The sequence below is a fragment of the Dicentrarchus labrax genome, unplaced genomic scaffold (assembly GCF_905237075.1).
Source record: "Dicentrarchus labrax unplaced genomic scaffold, dlabrax2021, whole genome shotgun sequence".
In the NCBI taxonomy this organism is placed as follows: domain Eukaryota; kingdom Metazoa; phylum Chordata; class Actinopteri; family Moronidae; genus Dicentrarchus; species Dicentrarchus labrax.
This window is the reverse complement of record NW_026136718.1, coordinates 18,838,026-18,847,767: the sequence shown is the minus strand read 5'-3', so window position 1 is coordinate 18,847,767 and position 9,742 is coordinate 18,838,026.

Below are 9,742 nucleotides of genomic sequence, written 5' to 3'. Positions count from 1 at the left end.
CTTACAGAGAGTCCCACCAACATCTGAGCAGTGGAGGGAGAGCTGTTCAGATCCTTAAGTAAAAGTAGCAAAAGCCCCACTGTGGAAATAATCCACTGTAAGTACAGAGCATGGAAGTATGTAGAAGTATTCTCAGAAAGGTGTTTGGGAGTAACGAAATAAGATGTAATCCATTACTTGCAATCCATTACAGTTGCAGGAAAAAAACAAGTTTTTAGATCACAGTTTAGTAACCCAAAAATTTAGATTATTTAGTGGTATTATAAATATAAAATCAGTTTTTATTTTTTAATTTCCATTTTCTTTTCAAAAGGTTTAATTGTTCTGTTGTCTTACTGAATCCACATGCATCAATACTTCTGATCGACAATTCTTTTCTCTTGTTTTTATTTGCATAATTAGTGTTGAGGAAATCCAAAAGTAAAGTAATCAAGTTACGTTACTGACAATTTTTATTGACATTAATTGTATCATATTGCATTTTCAAAGTAACCCTCCCAACCCTGCTCCTGATGCAGTAAACTGGTCCCTGTCAGTGTTTTACTGTTATATGTTGCATTGAATTGCTGTAGTTGTTTAAGGTTAAAGTAACTTATACTTCTTTATATACTGTTGGATAGTTGAATCCACAGCAATGCATCATATTCTATAATATCTAATATATAACCCATTAAAGGAACACTTAATTCTTCAGTTCAGTGAAAACCACGTATCTCCAAATTTGGTGATTTAGATTTTCTGATGGACAGGAAGGGAATGAAAAGTATAATCTGAAAAGTACTAAAGCTGGAAATATTCTGCCAAAGTTGATTTACTTCAAAACTGTACTCAAGTATTTCCCCTAAGTAAATGTACTTAGTTACTTTCTACCACTGGCTACAATTTAATCCAGAGGTGCTTCGAAAATCCACTTTCTATAACAGGCTTTTATGACTTTTCACTGTTTAGTCTAATAAAATGTCATCAAATGTATCATACATAACCATACATTTGCAGCAACAGTAGCTCAGTCTGGTAGCTGGAGAGATGCACCTCCTGGGCACTGCCAAGGTGCCCTTGAGCAAGGCCTTGAATCCCTAACTGCTCACCCCACCATCTCTCCGCATTTGCATGTCTATAAACCCAGTGTGTTTGTATTTTGGGCCTACGTGTATGTAAAAACATTGAGTGAATAAATAATTTCCCCACTGAGGATTAAAGTGGATTTTATTGGTGTAATATATTATATAATATATTTTACTATAGTTATTGGTCAGCGTCTTAGAAACCGTGAACAACAATAGTTAACAGCAAAATGAAAGCAGGCGGAATAGTGATTACTATCCCGAGAGATTTGTAATGGAAAGTAACTGGCACAGTACTGCTGATTGATGCAATTGTTAGTGTGTGTGTGTGTGTGTGTGTGTGTGTGTGTGTGTGTGTGTGTGTGTGTGTGTGTGTGTGTGTGTGGTAAACTAGCTGTGTGGGAGTACTCATATAGTATGTTGTCACCGTATAATATCCATAAAACTGTAGGATCTTCAAACAATTAATCTACTACAAAACAATAAAGTTTAAATAAAATAAATATACAGTATTTGTTTGCTCTCACTGAATCACATCCAATCACTGTTTTAGCCTGATTTTAAAGGTTATAAAATATGTGAATCTCAATGAGGACATCACTGAGTCAGTGGCAGAAACCCACAGTTTTCACCTCAGAGTGTATTCACAGTTTACCAGGATGAGCTCCAGCTGCAGGTCCTCTGTGGCCCTCTTGTGGAAATGTGGGAAATTATTTTTGTCAGGACACAGAAGCATTTTCAGATTTTATGGACAATAAACAAGCTACCTGTTGCTACACTGAGTCCATACAACAGATAATTATGATGGTATATTTGGTCAAATCTTTTTATATTTATGATATCGAACTGGTGGCTTTGCTTGCAGCTCTGTATCTTCCAATGTCTCCTCGTCTTGTTGTTGTGTATAGGTATCACACATCATGAACAGTGCAGCTCATTTTCAAGTGTTTTGTCAGTACCAGAGTTGACCAGTAGGAGGAGCCATGTTTCTGTCTCAAGATGCAATCTGGAATCTTGCCACTTGAGGATCACTGATGAATACATTGAGACGGAAGAGGAGAAGATTGTTTTGTCTGTTGATGGACAACTTTCCTGTTCAAATATGCAACAGGAGACGCAGATACACAACTGTGAAACTGCTGATCATTTTCAAAGGAACATGTAATATAACGTACAGTACATATAAAGTGAAACTTACTGCAGAGTCAGAAGTTAAACTTGGCACTTGGAGAACAGCCTCTCTTTAGCTGGTAGTGATTCAAGGTCTGGTTGAACCCCGGGTCTAAACAAACTGTCCTGCCACAAAGAAATTTGTCAGTTGGTTCAAATTTGTGTGTGCAAACATTCATTATTTGGACATTTCGGAGACAGTAATTTGACATTTCAAATCATGCAAAAGTTGGACCTCAAATACTCTAACCAGCCCTCCTCCTACAAACCCAAGAGAAAGAAAGGTTTTTTTTTTTTTATCAGTTTTTTATTAAAGAAAGTGAGATATGGAGGCTATAAAGTGGACAATATTGGTGATTATGCAGAATTAATGCAGTGTATACAAATTACGCAGTGGATCAAAATCCAGCAAGGTATATTATAGTACTGTGTATAGTAACGTGTATGCATACATGATGGTCAGTTTAGCCGCTGACATGTGGAGGTATTGCAGGAATGTATCCTTTGTGGACTCATAACTATTTGCATCTGTAGACATTCTCTGATATAAAACACACAAGGTTGAGGTTTTTCTTGCAGAAAGACTAGAGGGTAGAAACACAACAGAATTACACTGAACTACTTCAACCAACATACAGAGACATAAACGGTAATCTGAAGTCTCTGCGGCAGTGCCTCCAAGAAAAAAAGTCTTGAAACTTTCTTGAACTTTTAACAATGATTTGGATTCATGTTTCATCAAACTATGTGATTAAGCAATACAGCTGACTTTTTTTTTTTTTTTTACCATTTGTTAATGCTATCCTGCTTCAAAGTTACAAACATCTTCTAAAGCAGCGGTTCTCAACCAGAGGTCCAGGGACCCCCATGGTCCTTCAGGAGTTTCCAGAGGGCCCCAAAAGATTTTAATTTCACTATTATTTCATTTACTAGAAGTCAGCCCAATGAGGGAATGTATAGGAATGACTGTTCATAGGTCAACAGTATAAACAGTCATGGAATAACTAAATCTTATCAGACTGGGATCCCTGAGACTGATGTGTTTCAATCTGGGGGTCCTTGATGCCAAAGGTTGAGAACCACTGTTCTGGAGGCATATATGGAAAATGCGAAAAAAATCCCACAAATATACAAGTAGAAATATATCAAGTAAGAGAGCTTAATATCATTAATTATAATAAACTGAAATGTTCTTTTTACCCCATTTCTTTGTTCTCTTGTGGCTGGCTGAGCTTTGCATGATGGTTGCGAGATACTCAGAACAGCCTACCAGCATCTCTGCATTGCTCTCTATCCCTCTTGTTTCACACCAGGACGCCAACACACACCTGCGGACATTTGAGCCAACCAGGCTGCACAACCCAGAAGGAAAAAACTAAAAGACTGAGAGATAAAAAATTGAGAGATGTGTAGCTGTGAATCAATGTGCATGTGTGTGTGTAGCCACAAAGGTTTTACCTATAAGATATCTGACTGTATTCATGCTGAGAAAACTATAAAGATCTTTTCAATTACTAATTTACAAAATGGAAGTCTTTAGAGATGAGCTAAATAACTGTCAGGGTTGGTTCTATTATACCTATAAAGTAAAATAAGCAAAGTTTTTACAGTGAAAAAAACAAAATGGAGAAATATACAATTACTACTACTACTGATAATGTAATGTAATACTGTAAGTATTAATGAAACAAGAGCAGGGTGAGAGCAGGTTGATGTAACAGTGTGTGCTGCAGGGTCAGATACATATATCATATCAATATTTGCTTGGAAAACTGCCCAAATGAAGATATTTGAACTCAAAAACATTACATTCCTGTGTCACATTAGAAATGCATTGAATAAAGATATCCAAAGGTGGCATTAGAAATAAATTGTTTTGTCTTTTTTCATTGAACTTAAGCCAATCACTTAGTCAGAAATGTGACCATAAAATATCCTTAAATTGATTTCCATGTTTAACACATTATCTTTTTTTAAATTAATCTAAATGAACTGAAACCAAACTGGGGTGGCCAGGCCTTTTTAAGGGGCAGCAGCTCTGCCCCTGGTGTGCTGCCAAATCAAGATACACATGTGGTATACTGTGTGTATGAGGATGTGAAATACACCAAGATCCTCAAAAATGTTGTTTTTCAGCCCATCTCATTAATAGCGACTAAAATTAAAATGGCTATTGATTGTCAGAGCATTTCATTAATCACCGAAGCTGCACAGAACATGCTTTGCAGAGCTTAATCATGTCCAGCCTTTACATATCTGTGCACCGCAGCTCTCTCTCTCGCTCCAAGCAGTGGACGTGAACATGGAGGTGAACAGCCAGGTAGAGGACACCTGTTTAAAAATTCACTACCTGTCAAGCTGGTGGAATTGAGACGGATATGCCTTCAGTGCTCACAATAAACACAGTAATCAAAGCAGGCATTTCACCAGCACTAAATGCCTAATACACACAAAGTCTTAAAATAACAATTAGCGTAGAAATAGAGGAGGGGTGATTATAAATTCCATTCAGGAAAGGGTCTTGGCTGTAAGCTGGGAGGTGGCAGGGAGATGTCGGGAGTCATGCGGCTCTGAGATGGGGGGGCAGCAGTTTTTGCAATCAGCGTTAAATAGAGCAGTTTTGTGCCTGTGTGATTGTCAAGTGGGCCATTACTCGTTGATAAGAGCACTTTTTCCTTATGTCGCTCTGATTGGGCTGAGCATGCTGCTCCCTCTCGCATGCTGTCCCAATGCAATCAGGCCCCTCTTTCACTGCACTGCCATTTTCACTGCTGTGATTTCCACCCAATCCCCCCATTGGCCCCCAGCCAACGCAACTCCCCCCCCCTACCCCATCCCTCCTCCAGCTTCCCACCTCCCCCTTCAGATTCGATGAGTACCCATTTACAGCAAGGAGAAAAGGTCATGCCAAACTCGTTGTGTCAATTGTAAACCACCCCAATTCTCGCTGATTTCAATGAAATAAATGAGTAGGTGCAGCCCCAAAGAAAGCAAAGGTCCATGTGGAAGTAGCAAATTAGGAGATTTTCACAGAGGCAAGTCAGGGCCAAACGCTCATCGCTTCCCTTAGAGAGAGTCTCCCACATTCCTGGTTCTTACTGTATTTTGGTTTCCTGTGTGTCTTCTTAGATTAAACTTTTACAAAGTGAAAACGAGATCACTTTGGATGTAGAAACATGCTGAACGGTGCCAATTTTAAATCGTGTAAGGACACAAATTTGCTGATGCAATGAACCAAGCATGTTTCAGTATTACCAACAATCATCCTCACTACATTTCCTATCTGGAAATGAGGAGGTGGTGGTTTTGTGGATTAGTGAGAGTAATTCTGTCTGTCAAAAGCACTGCGCTCTGCTTCTTAATTTAATAAGCCTGTTGTGTTCCTTGTTTAAGCATTTATGTAACTATGTGAACCCTTGTGTTTTGCTGACATTGGCTTTACTTCCTCTTTGTTTGGGGCCTCACAGACTCCACTGTTGTATGTGTGAAATTAACCATTTCTTTTCTTACTAATATATCTTTTTTCTTTTGACCTTTTTAAAAGCTAAAACGTAGGAAACTCATCCTGACCAAATGTATTGCCATTTGTTTGCCAAAAATCCTGCAGACAAATTCCCAAATGACCAGTTGCTTACTGGGGTCAGTTCATAGAGGATGAAACTCCAATAACAGAAATCCTAATAGACCTTTTTGTGATTTGGGAGCTGTAGTGCTGGACCAATCACAGAAACAGAACTCTGTTGTTTTTAAACATAACTTCAAACAGAAGAAATGAGTCATTTTCTGTAGACGACTCCTGATGACATTGAACTGACTCAGTCATGTTTATTAGCAGTTCTCACGATCATGAAGTTGCTAAACGGGGGCTCCAGGACCCCAAACTGAACATTAAGGTCAAGAAAGGTTCTTATCGTTATCATCATTTTAATATTCACTATCTCTCTAAAAGACTTCTGAATAAATGTAATAAGATTCACAGATTAACTAGCTTTTGTTAAATGTATTAAGTCTGCTCCTGTAAATCATTTTGCATGCAAATCGCTGGCCTACTTTCTATTTCTCGTACCTAATGATGGAGTATTTATAGATCACAGTGTATATACCGCAGCAGCCTCACAGGCGTAAAGCAGCAGAGCAGCACAACACTTTTGCAAGTATGTTGAAAGATGAGACATTGTTTTTGTCTGGTCCACATCACACAAAACACTTACGAAGTCAGTCATGCAATGTGGAAAATGAAAACATGCAACTGTTACACATTCAGATTTACATCTTTCCCAACATCTGTGGTCCTATCAGGTATTCTACAAAAACTTTCATGTCTGAGAAAGGATTTGGTTTTTCATGATAAAATGCTCGATAGCTCAGTATTATTTGTTTTGGTATTATTCTTCACTGTAACAATGTCTTGTTTGCGTTACATCTGTCCTCTCACCTTTGACCTCTCCATCTGAAATCATGATCAAGAAACTAAAATAAAGCAGCTTTCCAGGACTTTTTTCACAGTTCTCACAGAGTTCTGCAGGAATGAGGATTCAGGGAAGAGTGGTGGCCTTACAGGCTGCTTTGGTGAACTGTCTGCTCCACAGCTTGCAATGCTTGAGATGTGTTATCTGATAAAGAGCATTCATCTCCACCAGGTGGAACAGGACACATCACGATGGAGGCACGCTAACTCCTTTATCCCTCTGCGATGGTGCGATACGGATGCAGACTCATGCCGGTGCAGGTTGGACTGTTATCCCGTCAGAACAGAAAGTGGCCTTTTGCTGTTTGTTGTGTGTGTGTGTGTGTGTGTGTGTGTGTGTGTGTGTGTGTGTGTGTGTGTGTGTGTGTGTGTGGCAGCTGGGATGGAAGGGTGTGTGTGTTGGTGGCTGGGATGGGTGGGATTGCGTGAGCGACTGGGTTGAATGAGTGAGTGAAAAAAGATAAAAAGAAACAGGTAGGCAACTGTGTTTCGTTTATGAGACTCCTGTCACTCCTATACATCTAATCCTTGTAAAGCATCTGCGCTGCTTCTTAAACACCATATTTAGTGTCTCATGTCACTGCCTGGATGCAGACTGAAAGTTGCCATAATTTGCATACAGACTCAAAGCAGGTGGGCTGCCTGATTTTCTATTTTGAACGCAGCTTGATGTGGCTAAAGATGCAAAAACACTAGAGGGCAAAAGAGCAGAGGTGGAAAGTGATTAAGTACATTTACTCAAGCACATGTTGCCCTTGTATTTCGTTAACAATGGAGACTGCACGGTTGTATGTGTAAAAACAATAATAATTGCAAAATCAACCAATAGTTTTAGTTTAAGTTTTTCTTTTCTGAAAACCTTAAAACTCAATGTGTAAAATGGAGGCGGCAAAATATGTAAATGACAGTAAAAATAACATTAAGGTTAGAGTTTCTTACTGTGCTTTATGATTCAAATGGATGGAAACATTGCATCAGGTCAGCCTCGCTAAGAGAACAAAAACTGAACATTATAACCTTCATGAAGGAAGGATTTATTGCAGGTCTGTTGTATTAGACTGCATTAGTTTTAGCGAAGTGTACCTGCACAACATTAGCAAAAAACACGGAGCTGATTGTTGATTATAGGACAAAAGAGGCAAAGACACACACCCTGTTTACGTCAGTGGAGCTGAGCTGGAGCAGGTTTTAGGTTTCTGGGAATCAAGATCACAGAGAACCTGTCATGGTCATCTCACATCTCCACCCTGGTTAAGAAAGCATAGGAACAACTGTATTTCTTAAGGACACTTGTGAAAGCAAAATTCCTGTGCCAAGTTCTTGCACGACCCAGGACAGGAAGACTCTGCAGTGGATGATAAAACCGCCCAGGAGATCATTGCTACTCAGCTACCCAGCATCAGTAATATTGGTGAGGTGAGGCGCCTGCACAGAGCCTGTCGTACCATCAGACATAAAGACAGCTTCCTCCCTCAGTCTGTGAGACTGCTAAATTCATCCTTTAGCACTTCATCATACATATTTATATTTATATTTATTTTTATGACTTATTAATCCGGTTTTATTTGGTTTTACAAGTAGCATGAAGAAAACTATTTCTGAATTTCATTATACAACCCTGCGTTGTAAATGACAATAAAATAACCTTAAATCCTTAATAAATTGGTAACGTATATATTATATATACTATATAGTATATATACTCATGCTAAACCAACAGTGAATATGAGTACTGGCCATAACACAATTCATTAACATAATTATAACCAACAGATCCAGAGGGGCTCCAAAATCCCTGATACACAACAAAAACAAAAACATAGCAGTACTGGCATTTAATTTAATGTGAGGGTGTCAGCAGCTGTCTTAGTGACCCCTAACAAAGAGGTTCCCAGTCTGGGGGAGTATTGGAGTTACAAGATACATTTTATGGGGTCACAAGGTGATAGGAGACAGGATAAAGAAGCAAAAACAAAACATATTTCTGCAGCATAAATTTTTTTTTTTCTGCTTTTACTATAAAGTTTGCTTAAAAATTATTTGATCTCTTCTGGCCTTTGGAAAATTATTAATATATATTTAAAAGTCACTTGTGTTTTGAAATGGTCACAAGTAGATTTTGCCGTGTTTGAAGGGGTCACGAAACAAGTAACAGATTAATCTGCACAAACTGTAAATTAAACATAAATATTAGTATCCTACAGGTCAGGTACTGACAGCCTTCAATAAACAGATCACATGCTGCTCAGAGATATAGAGTAGGTATCATGTTGGGGTAATTACCAGTGGTGGAATAAGTATTCTGATCTCCTTCCTGAGAAAAAGTAACTAATTGTGAAAATTCTTAATTAAAGTAAATCCTGCATTCAACATTTTACATAAATAAAAGTAAAGAAGTATCAGCAGCAAGATGTACTTCGAGTAGGCTATTAAATATAAAAGTACTTGTTATGCAGAATGGCCCCCTTCAGAGTGTTTTATTATTATAGATTTTATATAACTGGTACATTGTGTCTGATGTATGAGTGTGCAATGAGCTGTTGTAGCTTATTTGATTCGGATTAATCTACAGTGCAGAATATTCTATGAGATAATCATGTTTTGTGATGAGTGTAAGACCATCGATGTGAAAAGGTAACCAGTGAATAGCCAGTTCAATAAATGATAAATAAATAAATAAACAGTGGAGTAAAAAGTTTGCCCTCAGTAATGTGGCAGAGCAGAAAGTGTAGCAGATCATTAAGTGACTTACTTATGTTCAGTCCTTGAGTAAATGTAGCCTACAGGTTGTCACAAATAAAACGCACTGTGATGCCTGTGCGCCATGTCAGCAGTTACATGCGGGCAAATCGAAATCTCAGCTCAAAAAGTGCATTTGAAAACATTCATAAGAATAAAGCCCTGACAGACTTTTTACCCCCTCCTCTCCCCTCTCTCCTCAAACCTTGCATGAAACCACACAACGAGCTTATCCCCCCCACACACACAAAAAAAGGGAGGCGCGGCCAAAGAGGACAGGAGGAAAAATATGAATTATGAC